We start from the raw sequence: 17,322 nt of genomic DNA on the forward strand, positions 1-17,322 counted from the left end.
ACCCTCGAAAGTAACAAACTCCAAACTAAATAGCAAGAGAAGAATCACTCTACTCTCAAAAATTTGCCTCACACAAATTTGGAAGAAAACAAAATACTCTCTTTTTATTCCACCTCTCCTCCAACGTGTAGAAAGCAAGCCTATTTATAGGCAAATTACAAGAGTAATTGAATCCTAATAAAACTCTTTCAAGAGTAATTGAAATCCTAATAAAACTCTTTAAAATTATCTAAGAAAATAAATAAATAATAACCTAACCAATAAAATTACTTAACTCATAAGTGATGTGTCCCAACCAATGAAAATTAAGTAAATAATAATAATAATAAGATATATAAAAGATTAATCCACCAACTTATGGGCTTTCACTATTCCAAGATTGGTCCAGTGAATTGCATTCCCGTATTTGTCAACGTCACGAACATGATGAATTAAATTGTAGCAACAAAGTCTTGGACAAAAGTATTCATCTTTGATTTTAATTGTCGTGCCTTGCTTCGAGTAATTGGACCACTAGGAAAAACAACCCCTTGAGTGTCACCTCATTGGCTCGTATCATTAAATGAAATAAAAGGCTGCATTGAATGCGCCGTAAGATTGGAGGGACCAAAGGCGCAAATTACCCATTAGGGCAATAATGCGCAGATCTTCCTCCCTTAAACGGCGCCGTTTAATGGTTAATATAAACCAAAATATATTTCTTTTGCTTCACTTTTTCAGGTTTTCAAAAAAAAAATGCAGGAGCCTCAGTTTTTTTCTCAACACCCTCCCCTCTCAAATGGCCGACGGTCTCTCAAGACTTCCGTCGCACCACCAACGGTGCCGGAAAATGGGCCCCTTAGCCTCTGCTCCTCGGCATCCTAGAGAGCCAAAGCTCTCTCAACCCATGGGAGTCGAAAACAATGGAGGTTTTCGCCCTCTTGGACCCGATTCAGGCGACGGAAGAGAGACCCTCCGACGGCGCAACCACGGCCACTTTCGATGAGTTCCCTTCCCCCTTTTTTTTGCTTTTGATTTTTTTATTATAGTTATTTAAAATAGACTTGCAAAAGAAAAAAGAATAAAATAAGATAAAACAAATAAATAAAATAAAAAGAAAACGAAGAGAACGGTTCAAAATCAACCTTTTCTTTAATCTCGGTTTCTTTTTTTTATTCCAATATTTGTGTTTTCGTAAAAAAAATATTACAACGATTTGATCAAGGCTTTTATAGCCGATTACAACTGTTCATTTTCTATTCTTTTTTGCTTTTTGCTCTTTTTCGTTGTATTCTTCTATTGCGTTACATTTATTTCCCTCTGCAGGTGTCAGGCGAGGCCGACGGTAGTGGCAGAAGGCATGCGCGAGGGTGCGGCAGACGAGGAGGCCACGCATGGAAGCTTGCGGCGCCAGGGGACTTAGGGTTTGGCTAAAAAATTTTTAAGTCTTGTGGGCTATTGGGTTGTTATTAGTTGGACTAATCTAATTGTAATGTGCTGGGGTATTTTATTTTTATTTTTGGGTTGGTTGGGTTTGGGTTATATGGGCCCCGGGCAAAATGGCTATTACAACTGCCCCTCTTTGCCCATTATCGTGTAACGAGAATGAAGCAAAAACCTTAAAAGAGCCAATTTTGCCCGGCCTTGCCTAATCTTGACTTCTTTGGGTGTTTGTCTTCTTTAAGTAGCCTCCTTCTAGTCCACTTTATTGCACTTCAGAGAGATACGGCTTCAATCTACTCTACTGCAACTCCATGAGGATGAGATTTGTGGTTTTAATCCGCTCCACTGCAACTTTAGGGAGATAGGATTGGTTTCTTTTGTCTGCTCCACTGCAACTTCAGGGAGATAAGACTGGATGTGATCTGCTCTACTGCAACTTCAAAGAGATAAGATCTGTGGGTTAATCCGATGTAATGTCGGGGAAGCAAGATTCGTCGTCGTAACTTTAATCTGCTCCACTGCATTGCTAGGGAAGTAAGATTCGCCGTTGCAGCTTCAATCTTTTTAATTGCAATGTCAGAGAAGCAAGATTCGCCATCGTAGTTTCAATCTGCTCTACTGCATTGCCATAAAAGTAAGATTCGCCGTTGCGGCTTCAATCATTTTAATTGCAATGTCGGGGAAACAAGATTCATTGTTGTAGCTCCAATCTGTTCCACTGCACTGCCAGGGAAGTAAGATTCGCCGTTGCGACTTCAATATTTTTAATTGCAATGTCGGGGAAGCAGGATTCACCGTTGTAGCTTTAATCTGCTCCACTGCACCGCTTGGAAAATAAGATTTGCTGTCTTCGATCTACTCCACTACTGTTTAGGGAGATAAGATCTACAATCTTCAACCTACTCCACTACTGCTCAGGGAGATAAGACTGGTGCTTCCGATCTGCTTCACTGCCAGTACAGGAAGATAAGATCTGCTATATTCAGTCTGCTTTGCTGCCAATACAGGAAGACAAGACTTGTTAACTTCGATCTACTTCGCTGCCAATACAGGAAGACAAGACCTGTTATCTTCGATCTACTTCACTGCCAATACAGGAAAACAAAATCTGCTATCTTCGATCCACTTCACTGCCAATACAAGAAGACAAGATCTGCTATCTTCGATCCACTTCGCTGCCAATACAGGAAGACAAGATCTTCTATCTTCGATCCACTTTGCTGCCAATACAGGAAGATAAGATCTGCTATCTTCAGTCTAATTCACTGCCAATACAGGAAGACAAGACTTGTTATATTTAGTCTACTTCGCTGCCAATACAGGAAGACAAGACTTGCTTTCTTCAACTTTCTCCACTGCTGCTCAGGGAGATAATGTTGGATATGATGACTTCAATCTATCCCACTGCAACTTCAGGGTATGGGTAACTTCATTGATCTGTTCTTTGGGGAACATGACCTGTAAAATCCATTTCATGGACCTATTTATGCCTAACGTTTAGGATGTTATGATTAGAATGAATCAAATGCTCCTAACTAGATGTGTATGTATGATATTTGTAGAATGTCATGAGAATGATCCATTTTTAATGCTTAGATTGTCATTCCTCATTGTTCATCAAGGTTTTATCACCAATGCCTTCTTATTCAACTGGTATTTTTGACAGAAAAACCAAAGAAATAGTTGCAATTTACACTATTCCTTCTCCAATGCTTCTAACCCTTAAGTTGGTTAGTTCTAAACAATAGCCCTGTTTTAGGTCCTTGTACTATTTAGAAACTTTCAGAGTAATATGCAAAACTTCTTTTGCTTGAATATTATCAGTCCAATAATCGTTATTTCAATGAAAAATGCTTGAAAATGATTATCAAAATGGACAAGATGAAATTTTGTCGAGAGCAAAGCTCGAAATGAATGAATCAATCAAGATAGCAAAGTTTGCTAAGATACGAGATAAATAAGATGAAAGGATTATCACAATGGATAAGATGAAAAATTATTGAGAGCAAAGCTCTGAATGAACAAATTAATCAAGATAGCAAATTTTGCTAGAATACAAAATGAGAATAAATTAATCAAGATGGCGTATTTTGTCACAAATACAAAAAATGAATAAAATGGAAAGAGGTGCTCCAGATATCATGGCATGAGCTTCTCTGCTCCTAACTTATTGAGGACCTTTTTGAACTTGATATGTGTTTAGAAGTCCTAGAAGACTTTATTGATGCCCCAAGATGTAGCATCTCTCATTCTTATTAATTTGGAGAGGACAAGACTACTGCATGCCCCACTTTTGATCAAAATTTGAACTGCCATTCCTGGGTTTTCAATTCAAAACCCCTTCGGTCTCAATGCGCCCTTTGCGGGTTTTAACATTGGCCTCTTCTTTTTCTTTTTTCATTCTTCTTTTCTTTTCTTTTTTCTTTTCATTTCTTTTTTTCAAGTGAAGTATTTATTGCTTGAATCAGAATTCTCAAGATTAGGCAGGTTCTTGTCATCTATCTTGGTTAATATCAACGTTTTTTTAGATAATGCCTTCCACATAAGGTCATTTTCCATTTTGGCATTCACTTTCTTCTGAAGTTATTTTCTATGAGAAGGATCTTCTTCGATATCAGGTCCTCCTCATGGAATTTTCTGGGCGAACATTTTGGTGAACTCGCATCATTCGCTTTTGGTACAATTGACCATGACGGATAACTTTCAACATTTTCTTATCAATCAAATCTAACTGATCATATCGGTCCTGAATCTATTCTGCTTCGTCCAACTTCAGCTCTGACAAGACTTAAAGGGAAGGAATATCAACTTTGATGGGTAAAACTGCCTCTATTCTATATACCAATGAGAAATAAGTTACCCTGGTAGAGTTTTTTTATCTTTTTGTTTTTTCATTTTTAATTTTTAATTTTTCATTTTTTGTTTTGTTTTTTTTTGTTTGGTTTTTTTTGCCTCCACTGAATCGTTCATTTTGGGCGACATGGTGTTAATCTTGAACAGACTGCAAACTTCTGATATCGTGCTATCGTTCAAATTTGGTGCATCATCAAATATGATCATTTTCGGCATCCCATACCAACATATAATTTCTTTTTTCAGGAATTTACTGACCGTCGTTTTTTGTGACATCGGCATATGAAGCAGCTTCTACCCACTTAGTGTGGTAATTGACGACCATAAAGATGAATTGATGATCGCCTTAGACGATATTGGCTCAATGACATCCGTACCCCACATAAAGAAAGGCCAAGACTTCCATAGATTATTTGTAAGGTAGGATCTTGTTCTACAATCATTAACAAATCAGGGGATAAGTTACTATCTCAGTTATCTTCAAAGTCCTGAGGCTCATCTGGACACATATCTTGCTTAAAAGGAAATTCTGAGTCAATAGCAGTGTCGCTCATATATTTGATATCTGGAGACCTGTTGTAGGGACGAAGGCAGATCCAAAAAATAAAAGAATATATGAATATTTATCTGTACAGTATGATTATGAATGAAATGGAAACAATAAAGGAATATTTGCTCGAAGTGAGAAACAAAGATGTATTTTATTAAAATAAAGATATTGAACATAAGCCTATCTCACAAAAGGATTCTTATTGCTCCTAGGCTTAGAGCAATAAGCGTGTTTTGGACATTACTTTGAAATATGTCTAAAAAATACAAGGATCTCTTCCACAATCTCATTGTTCAAAACACTCCCAAATGCGTTAAGGGTAGATGCCTCATAAATTATCTTCCCCAGTTCCCTCTTCAGATACGGCGTTAACATTCAAATTTCTCAACATTTCTTCCGGGCCTTTGACTTTTTTAAAGAATTCCAACTCTTTATTATCCATTAGACTTTGCACTAAGGCTTTGAATTCAGCGCACTCCTGGATTTCATGGTCTTCTTTAGCGTGGAACCCACAGTAGCTCCTCATCCCTTCTGGTCTCTCCTCCAAATTCTGAATGGTTAATCCCATGTCTATCATTTGTTTCAAAACTCATTTCAGTGGGGTTTTTACTTCTGTAACATTAGTTCTGGTTTTCTTCCCTCCATTCTCAATTATTGCGTTTACCCCTAGGTCTGGATGACTGGGTAACAGATTTCCTGCCACATTAGGTCCAGATGGATCGCCAAACTTCACAATGTCCATATTAATGAACCTTTCAACTAGCTTTTTAAAGGTAGTGCACTTTTCAATCGAGTGCCCCGTAGTTCCTACGTGATACTCGCATTCGGCATCCGCATCGTACCATTTAGGGTATGGAGGTTGCATGGGTTTAGAGTAGAACGGAGCTACTACATGCGCATCATACAGTTTCTGATATAACTCCTTATATGTCACCGGGATAGGTGTGAACTGGAGTCTTTCTGTGTTTGGCCTCGAGTTGGATTCTTTCTTCGAAGGGCCTTGATAGCTAGCTGCTACCGTATTTGGCTGGCCTACAGTGACTGATTTTGAATACCCTTTATTATATAAGCTCAGGTTGCTCACTTCATTTTCTTTGTGCTTTAGGGTTGATCTTTTGGCACCTTCCCCCACATCTATCTTCCCACTTCTTATGGCGTTTTCAATCATCTCGCCAGACATTACCATATCTGAGAAGTTCATAGTAGCGCTTCCCAACATGTGGTTAATGAATGGGGCTTTCAGAGTGTTGATGAAAAGTATTGTGGTTTCTTTCTTCAGAAGAGGTGGCTGGACTTGTGTCGCTACCTCTCTTCATCTTTGGGCATATTGCCTAAAGCTCTCACTTTGCTTCTTTTCCATGTTCTGCAATGTGATTCTATCGGGTGTCATGTCTGTTACATGGTTGTACTGCTTTATGAAAGCTTGCGCCAAGTCCTTCCATGAGTGAATATTGGCACGGCTTAACTGGTTGTACCATTTGGCAGCCGACCCGATCAAACTGTCCTGGAAGCAGTGGATTAACAGTTGATCATTATTGACGTATCCTATCATCCTTCGACAGAACATAGTGATATGAGCTTCAGGACCACTAGTCCCGTTATACTTTTCAAACTCTGGCATTTTGAACTTAGGCGGGAGCACTAAATCAGGGACCAAACTTAGATCCTTGGCGTCAACTCCACAATGGTAGTCGGTGTTCTCCATGGCTCTAAAATTTTCCTTTAGCCATCTACATCAGTCATCGATTTGTTTTGGCAGGTCCATTCTTGCTTTTTCTATTTCTGCCACATCATCGAGATCAGGGACCATAGGATTAGTAGGGTTTGTCTCCGGGATTAGAACCCAAGCCCGTTTGAAAGTGCATTGGTACTGAGGCACCAGCCGTATATTGAGGTCTGACAGTGACAGGTACTCTTTACGGGAACATATCCGGTTGTGCCTGGATGCCTATTGGGGTGAAACTTAGAAGATAAATAGGGCCCTCATGATCAACCCCAGAATTAACTAAATGGCTTTTTCCTTTATCATTCCTTCCAGCCAATAACTGCTCCAATTTGTTCATCATAGTGTTCTGGGATTCTTGCATGTCTTGCTGGATTTTATCTAGTCGTTCCTACATCTAATCTTGCATCTCTTTTTGTAATTTTTCCAATCTTTCTAACCTCTGATCCATTGCTTTTGTTTTGCGGCCGGTACCGTAGTGATATTTGGTTAGTGGATTCTTGTTGGTTTCCAGATTAACTGAAATAATCTCGTTTAATTAAGGCTCTTTCGTGAAATTTAATGCAAATGATGCAATGAAATGTAATGCAGATGCGTGGAATGAATGCAAAAAAGAGATGTTGATTCTGATTCAACTCTATTAGAACAACTTTACTAGAAAATAAATCTCTGTACATAAAACGGATATATATACGGCTTTGCCCTCATATGCGGAGACAATCGATCCTCTTCTTCATTCGAGCGTTAAGATAAATTACACGAACTCTTCAAAAAGATGTCTCTTCTATCTCCTTTTTGCTTGATCCGAGCCGCGACTCGCTACTTACTCATCCTCGTAATGCTTATTGGTTTCTTTTTAAGAAGGTTCAGCGGCTCTCGAATAATCTTTGTCATCTTGAATCCTCGGGCAACGGAGCAATAGTCTTGTAGTCTTCCGTTAAACTATCATCCTTTTCTTATCACGTTTTTTTAGACCATATTCGGACAACCGTATCGTCATCCACTTTATCAAGAAACCCATTTTCTTATGACAAGCTCTCTATTTAGCAACTGAACGTAAATCTACACCTCTTTTAAATGATAATAGTGCAATACAATCATAATCAAAACAAAAGAAAACAGGTTAGTACAAAGCAAAAGCAAGCAAGAATAAATAGAACAACTACTTGGGTGACCACTAGGGGTTTGAAGTGGTTCTTCCTAGGGTAGGCTCTTAGGTTCACTACATGTGGTTCAGCTCTAAAGCGAAGGTACCCGAACTAGTAGATTCCTCGATCCTCACCCATTATAAGCTCATACGGACTGAGTTCGGTTCAGGGGAATACATTTCCCTATGGCTGCACGGAGATGAAAATCTCACGAAGATATAGGTACGGATGTATCCCGAAAGCGATCCGTTATCCTGCACGGAGGTGAAGACCTCACGAAGGAAATAGCTTCTCACTCTCACTTAAAAGGTGTGACCAACGGTCATGCAATGCAATGTGCAGAGATATATTAAGACTTAAACCAACACAACAACTATAAAACCACAATGATGAAGATCGTAATAAAGACGAATGAAATGCAATGAACGGATTGTAAATTTAAATTAAATTCTTGATTTTTGACAAAAAGATAAAAAGTAATCAACACGTGGCTTCACATATCTCATCCCCAGCGGAGTCGCCAAGCTGTTGACACCATTTTTTTGATCAAAAAAGGGTCGACTTGGGTTTTGAAAAATGAAAACAAAAGTGGGAGTCGCCACCAATCTTTTTGATGAGGTGTGATCAGGTCACCTCGTAAAAGGGGTTATTTTTAATAAAAAAATTTAATTTTAGTAAAACAACGAGTTTGGTCCACGAAATTCAGAAAAATGGGTTCGGGAGTCGGTTACGCACGAGGAAGGATTAGCACCCTCGATACGCCCAAAATTGGTACCTAGTTGATTACTTAATGTCTTGGTGTCGAAAATTAAAAACTCGAAAAGAATTTAAAAATACGATCCCTCTTTATATTGTGTTATTTTAAAATTACTTGAATAAATCCAAAATGGAAAATGCCTCCTTATCTCGAAGTAACAAGATATCACATCCAGTAAGTTAGGACACGACACCTCGTATTTTTTGAAAGTAAGCTTGCCTTTTATTTTTTTATTTAAACCTCATTTATTTTAATTTTAAAAGGATATTCGGTTATTTAGGTTCAATACGAGAAAAATCGAAACCCAGTAAGTTAGGGCACGATTTCTCGAATTTACTAAATACTGAATATTACCTTTATTTTAGAAATTTTTATTTTTATGCGTTTGGGTAAGAATAAATGTAACGTTTGAAATAGTGTGTGAAAAAGCGGTTGTGTTGATGGAATGACAATTTACAACATGGAGAAACAATTTTTCAAAGAAAAGGGTACACGAACGAATTACCATAGCACGAAAATACGAATAAACGAGTTAATACACATAATGGCAATAATTACACTATACATCGAATACAAATATCAATAACTAAAACGAACAAAACGAAACAATATATAAATTAATTTAAGAAAACAATGGCTCAAAATAAATGATTTATAAAGATACTTCAAAACAAATGATAAATGATCCCCATAAATGAAATAAAAAAAAACAACAACAATGAATATAATAAAAATAAAATATATATATATATAAAACTATATAAAAGAAAAATGAGAATATGTTTATGTAAATACATATATTTTAAAATTACAAAAAATAATATATATATATATATATATGAATTACAAAATGCATGTGCGTGTATATATGTATTATAAAAGTGTATGTATGCACATATCATTATGAAAAAAAATCTTATGTACGTATACATATTGTGAGATTATTAAATATAAACATATATGTAAGTATGTATATACATGTATAGGTATATGAATGAAAATATGTAAATATATAAGTATATATATGTATGTAGAAAATATGAAATATAAAAATATATTTAATAAATAAAAATATGTACATATATATAAATTATATGATATAATAAGAAATATACATAAGTATGTATATGTATATAAATTATAAAAATATGTATGTGTATATATAATGACTTAAATCAAATAATACAAATAATAAGAAAGATATTAGGTAAATAATATATATGTATACATAACTTAAAATAAATAATGGAGGAACTCCCTTTTTCTTTTAAAAAAATAAATAAATTAAATGAACTAAAGGATGAAATTAAAATCAAACCAAAATTCGGGGGTCCAAACTGTAAATAAATAAAAAGGGATTGTCGATGACTGAAATAAAACGTGCTCAAAATCAAGGGACCGATTGCGAAAATTCCCCGTCCCTTAGGCGCATCGTTTTGCGCAGGACTAGGTTGGAATATGTGCCAAATTATGTGGCCAAAATTAAATGAAATAAAAGGCTGTGTTGAATGCGCCGTAGGATTGGAGGGACCAAAGGCGCAAATTACCCATTAGGGCAATAATGCGCAGATCTTCCTCCCTTAAACGGCGTCGTTTAATGGTTAATATAAACCAAAATATATTTCTTTTGCTTCACTTTTTCAGGTTTTCAAAAAAAAAATGCAGGAGCCTCAGTTTTTTTTCTCAACACCCTCCCCTCTCAAATGGCCGACGGTCTCTCAAGACTTCCGTCGCACCACCAACGGTGCCGGAAAATGGGCCCGTTAGCCTCTGCTCCTCGGCATCCTAGAGAGCCAAAGCTCTCTCAACCCATGGGAGTCGAAAACAATGGAGGTTCTTGCCCTCTTGGACCCGATTCGGGAGACGGAAGAGAGACCCTCCGACGGCGTAACCACGGCCACTTTCGGTGAGTTCCCTTCCCCCTTTTTTTTGCTTTTGATTTTTTTATTATAGTTATTTAAAATAGACTTGCAAAAGAAAAAAGAATAAAATAAGATAAAACAAATAAATAAAATAACAAGAAAACGAAGAGAACGGTTTAAAATCAACCTTTTCTTTAATCTCGGTTTCTTTTTTTTATTCCAATATATGTGTGTTCGTAAAAAAAATATTACAACGATTTGATCAAGGCTTTTATAGCCGATTACAACTGTTCATTTTCTATTCTTTTTTGCTTTTTGCTCTTTTTCATTGTATTCTTCTGTTGCGTTGCATTTATTTCCCTCTGCAGGTGTCAGGCGAGACCGACGGTGGTGGCAGAAGGCATGCGCGAGGGTGTGGCAGACGAGGAGGCCACACATGGAAGCTTGCGGCGCAAGGGAACTTAGGGTTTGGCTGAAAAATTTTTAAGTCTTGTGGGCTATTGGGTTGTTATTAGTTGGGCTAATCTAATTGTAATGGGTTGGGGTATTTTATTTTTATTTTTGGGTTGGTTGGGTTTGGGTCATATGGGCCCCGGGCAAAATGGCTATTACAGGGACTAAAATGAAAATATCTCGATTTGGCATGAAATTTCTATAACCATTGATTTTAGAGGGATGTAAAAGGATTTATTTGAACTTGTATTGTGAAACGAGGTTTAATTGTGAAAGATATGACAGATTCAGTTTTAGGGACTAAATTGAATAAAATGTGAAACTTTAGGAAAATTGTGAAAATTGAAATTAAGTTGACATGTATATTGAGTAATATGTTTTAAGGTAATTAGAATTGATAATTTAAAATAAATTATCATATGGATCGAGAATAGAACCGAATGAGTTTAATCAAGAGAAAGTCAATTTTGTAGATTAGTCCTCGATGTTTTTATATAGATGTTTTTGTAAGGTAAGTTCATATTGACTTACCTTATTAATTCTTGATATGTTTGTATTATTTTATTTTATTGTTAAATAGAAATGTTATATATATACAAAGTTTTTGCATCAAATGGATTAAATTGTAAAATATGAAATTTATGATAAATATGAATAGATGTATGGTATTGAATGATTGTGAAATTATTGTAAAATTAATTATGTGTATTTGATGATATTACACAGTTTAAAATGTATATGGATTATTTTTCAATATGAAAAGGTTAGTATAAGTACGATAATAGTCAGTGTGAAATGAATAGTTATTTAGAATGGAAGATACATGGATTGTTAATTGAATCATGTTACATATATATGACAATGTTATGATAGTTTTGAAGGTTGAAATGGATTTATGGCTCAAGTGAACTTAGTAAACAATTAGGTTATACATATAACAGGTATTATGTATCGGTGTTGGCTATCATGTCATATACATACAGTAGGTACTACGTAACGGTGTCGGCTATCATGCCATATACATACAACAAGTACTATGTATCGGTATCGACTTTCATGCCATATAAATACAACAGGTACCATATATCGGTGTTAGCTATCATACCATATACATACAACATGTATTATGTACCGGTGTTGGCTTTCATGCCATATAAATATAGCAGGTACTATGTACTGGTGTTGGTTATTTTGTCGATGGTTGAAATCTTGCATGCATTGCTAACTCTCCCTAACTCGTGAGAGCAATTTAAGTCTCGTCTATCCGATATTACTTTACTATAGTTATCCAGGTGAAAATGTTTAATGAAACAAAAAGTAATGAATCAGAAAGATATTATTTACAAGGTTGTATGATGAACTTGTATTAAATGATATGATTATTTGTGTATGAATGAAATCCTATGACATTTGATATGATGTATTTATGTGATGTACTAGCCATGGGATTTGTGGTGTAAATTGTATAAGGATGCCATGGTTTATAACATGTTTTGTGCCATATGTTTCAATTATTTATATTGCTTAATATCGAGGTAAGTTAAGTTAAATTTTCATACGAACTTACTAAGTATTAGTATGTTTACTTTGCTTCTTGTTCATCCTTGTAGATCGATAGGTGGGGTCGAGTGGATCAGATCACATCAAAGCTCACACTATCCTTCTCAAGTTTCGGTAGAATTTTGTTTGTTTTGGCTCGATTTTATGTGGCATGTACATAGGTGTCGTTGTGTATGTATGTTGATTTTGAGACATGTTGCTTTGGTCTCTATATAATATTTTGGTGTTGGGATAAATGTAAACAATATGCATGAATGTGTGTATTTCATGTTTTGATCATGTTATACTTTATGGTTAAAATGGCATTTTGTTGTGGATATGGTATGATGGATATGAATGTGTTAAAGGCAAATGATATTTATAGGTTGTTTTATCCTAAATTGACATGAATTGAAGGAATGGATGGAATTTTTGTATGTTGGGTGCCAAATGTGTTACATTGGTTTAAAGGTTTAAAGAATGATATGTGATGGTATGTGTATGAGAGGGTTTTGTATAGGTTTGAGTTAAGGTTAAGTGCATTAGTTGATGTGTTACAAGATTGAATTGAATTATGCACAGAATGTCATGTTTATGTATCATATGGTCTGACATACGGGTTGGTGACACGGTCGTGTGATCACTAGAAGTGGAATGTATTAAAAACCACACGGTTCCCGGTTGTTACACGGCTTGGTCACATGGTCGTGTGATACACACGGGCTGAGTCACAGCCGTGTGACCCATGTTTGTAAAATTTTCATTAATTTTGAAATAGTTTCAGATTGATCCTTAATTTTTCTCAGGTCAACTCGATTAAGACTCGGTTTAGTTTGTAAATCATATTATGCATGGATTATAAAATGTTGTATTGTTTAATTGAATTTTAAAGCCTGTATTAAATGTGATTTGCTCCAATGATTGTTGTAACATTCCATAGCTCGGGTCTAATGACCAGACCGAGTATGAGTGTTACAGTAAACTATACAGTTGGTCACTCAACTTTTATAAGTTTTCATTTTACGCCTCGAGAATAAAAAAATTACATTTTAAGCATTGTTGTTAATAACCGTTTTCATTTTGGTAACCCACCATTAATTCAATAATCATTTAGTCACCCAACTTTTGTAAGTTTTCATTTGAGTTACTTATTTTATCTTTTAAAGTTCCTTTAGTTTTTTTAGAATTAATTTTAGTATTTCCCAATAAAATGAAAAACACTTGGGGTTTTATAGGAAAAAACTTGAGTTTTATAAGGAAAAAGCATTTCATATTTTATATTTCCTTTATTTTCTTTTCTTTTTAGAATTAATTTAGTTTTTTCGATAAAAGGGAAAACCTTGTAAATGACATTGTTAGAAGAGGCAATCATAGATCCCCGAAAGGATTAGTCTTCATGGACCGTAAAATGGACATGGAAGATACATTGGTTGTATAAAAATGATAGGGGCAGCGGACCAAGACCGTTTTTCAAGTTGTTTGACACAAGAAGATTCAAATCTGATATGAAAAGAAGAAGCCAAATAGATTTAGGAAAACAAAGAAAACAAAAACAACTAAAAGAAGAAATTTAAAAACAAAGAATAAATATTTAAAACAATAATTAATTAATTAATTAAAAGTGGAAGATGGATCGAATAAACTGATAGATATGAATAGAAGATAGTTGTCCAATTGAACCCTTTGAGATATAAATATCAACAAATTCAATTAATAGTTCTAATCAACCATCCAAGAAATAATTAATGTAACACCCCTATACCCGGTTCGACCTAAGGAAACTGTTATAGAAATATTACATTTGAACATAAAAAAAATAAAGTTTTCATAACTTATATTTTAATCCCTACTACTTGGAACACACTTGATCTTCCTAAGTACATGTCATTTTATTCAAAATTTTGAAACATATCCTTTTGGCACTTGGAGATGTGATGAGATGGATGTCCACGACCTCAACTACGACTCTTCAAAAGCACTTTATCTACGCGTTGAAAATAAACGCGTTAAGTCGGTGAAGACTTAGTAAGTACTCATAATATTTAAATTCTATTAAATTTCTTAACTTCTGATATCTTGTTTCTTTGTTTATTTATCATATTCATTTGTAACTTTTTTACTTATTTCACAATTTAATCCTTAAGTCCTTAAATCAACTTATAAAAATTACTACTCTTTTTATACATGTATCATATTTCACCATTTAGTGTAAATTTTCATGATTTTTTCACTATTTCTGTCACAATTTATTTTTAATTCAATATTTTAAACATGAATCAGAGATAAACATTTACCTTGTAAGGAAAATTATTTACCTTTTTAGTAGAGGCTCAGTAGACTAAACAGAACACTTAGGATATACGAAACTGATACAGAGGTGCATTATTATGCACTATTAAATAGAGAGCACTAAAGTGTTATACAGAGAGCACAAATGTGCTAAACGGAGAGCATTATTGTGCTAATAATCGGAGAGCACTAACGTGCTAATAATCAGAGAGCGCGCTAGGGTTCCTTAATGGACACACCACTAATATCCTAGTAGTTCTAATCTCGTCTACTTGGGCAAATTATAATATGCACACTTATCACTTTTACACTTTTCGCATAATGCTTTTACATACTTTACAATTTAATCCTTGTACCAATAATCCGTATACTTATATCTGCACTATCTTTAACACATGTAATATATTTCTAAATTCATTATTCATCCATAATTCACTAATAATCTTTATCATGTATTTCACATATCACTTTTATATCTTTTGTAATTTAGTCCTTAACACAAAATTTCATGTAGCAATATATTTTACTTTTAATAACACATATAACATAATTCAATACTTATTAATATTCCAAAATTCACTACAACATCAATTTTTCTCATTCTAAGTATTATGCACTTCACTTTTCTATTTCTAATATAATTTTTCTCAAATTTACGATTTAACTCTTAATTTCCACAACTTAGGAAATAATTGTAGTTTGGATTACAAAATTCATATATTCTTTTATTTTTCACTATGTGCTTCATTATCAATATTTTCTTGTAAACTTTTATAACTTTTCAATTTAATCACTTTTTTTCATAAAAGTTTTCTATTCATTATTACACAATTTTTCTATGACATCTCACTTAATTCACATAATTAATTCTACTATCTCATTTTCCATATCAAATTTCTATGTATATCACTTGTATTATTTCCACCACATATATTTCTCAAGTCTTTCAATTTAGTCATTGTTTCCATAAAATTTCACATTTTCCCATAATTTCACTTATTTAATACTTTGTATATTTTTGCTAACACATAACCCAACTATTATACTTTTATTATAATTTCCTCCTTCACTTAAGAAATTATTTCACACACTATATATATTTTACTTAATTACCACTTACTTTACAAAAACAACATTTTAATCCTTATATAACAAGAAAGTTCATGGGTACTTACCTCTTTTCTATCAAAATCTCTTGTTTTTCTCTTCTCCTACCACTTGATTCACTCACTCAACTTCTCTCTTCATCAACATGTCAAAACACAATATTTCATCATGAGAAATATTTACTTTAACACCATTTTTATGCTTTTCTATCAGTACTAAACTTAAAAATAAAATAAAACCTTAACATTCATACCTTATTCTCTTGAAACCAAACTTTAACTTGACTTACTCTCTCCTCCAACTTCTATTTTCTTGAATCTAACTTGATATTCTAGCTCCCCCAAAGTCTCCTTATTATTTTTCTCTCTTGATGGCTATGGAAATTCATTTGATTTCTAAGTGAAAATGGTGAATTTTTTATAAAATGACCAAATTGTAAATGAAAGAAAATTTTTCCTTTCCTTTCTTTTCTTCTTCTCACGTTGGAACCATGGAAAGATGAAGAGAATTCTTCATTTTTCTTTCCTTATATACTAAATAAAATAATAATTAAATATAATTAAATGTCAAATCAAAATATTAATAAACTAATATTTATTTATTTAATTAATCTAAATATCACCAACATCATCATTACTCTTCAAAATTAACTTCCTTGCTAAATGACCATTTTGCCCCTTATGATCCTTCAAAATTCCTCCATTAAATCATCACTCATTTTAGTAAAATTGTGATTTAACCCCTCATACTTTTTCCACTTATTCAATTTGGTCCTAATTCATCCATTTTCCTTAGTTTCTAGATCCTTCCACCCTTAAAATATTTTCACTATTGGTCCTTCAACTTTTCCATATTTACACTTCAACCCCTTAAATTTTGAGTATTTACTCTTGGGCCACAACTTTTCTCACTTTTTTTATTTAGTCCTTTCTTGAATTAATATATCATAATATACTTCCTAAATAGATTTTGTTGACATAACTCAAAATTTCCCTTTTTGTCAATTTATTTCCTTATTTTACTATATCAAGGACAATATCTCACTTTCTTACTGTAGCAACTTTCGGGGTGTTACAATTAATGGCACTAATCAACCCTCTAAAAAATAATCATTGAAAAATTGAAGGATGAAGGATGAAAAATGAATTCTCACGACTCCTTAAAGAAAATTGAGAAGAAAAAATTGTTTCTAAAAATCACAATAAAGCAATATTGCATGAAAGAAAATAACTCGAGAGTTAAAATTTTTATTAAGGAATAAATCAATTTTATCAATGCCTTTAATGACTAATGAAGAGGTATTTATATAGCTAGCTAATTATATCCAAATAAAACTCTTAAGTATAATGAAACTCTAATTAATAATCTAAACAAAAATAGTTTTAGTTGAATTAAGCTTTCTTGTTGACCAAGAAATATAAAACTCCTAAACAACTTTAAATACTTAAAAATATCTTAAATTTCGAAATAAATAAATAATAAAATAATAAAAACTAATAAATATAATATTGGGCTCATATATAATAATAATTAAGTCTAAAATCGATCCCAATATGATTTAACTTCAAATTAAAGACCGAGACTCGTAATTTCCCATAATAATCCCATCCAAAAATTTT

This window comes from Gossypium raimondii, chromosome 3 (genome assembly GCF_025698545.1).
Source record: "Gossypium raimondii isolate GPD5lz chromosome 3, ASM2569854v1, whole genome shotgun sequence".
In the NCBI taxonomy this organism is placed as follows: Eukaryota; Viridiplantae; Streptophyta; class Magnoliopsida; order Malvales; family Malvaceae; genus Gossypium; species Gossypium raimondii.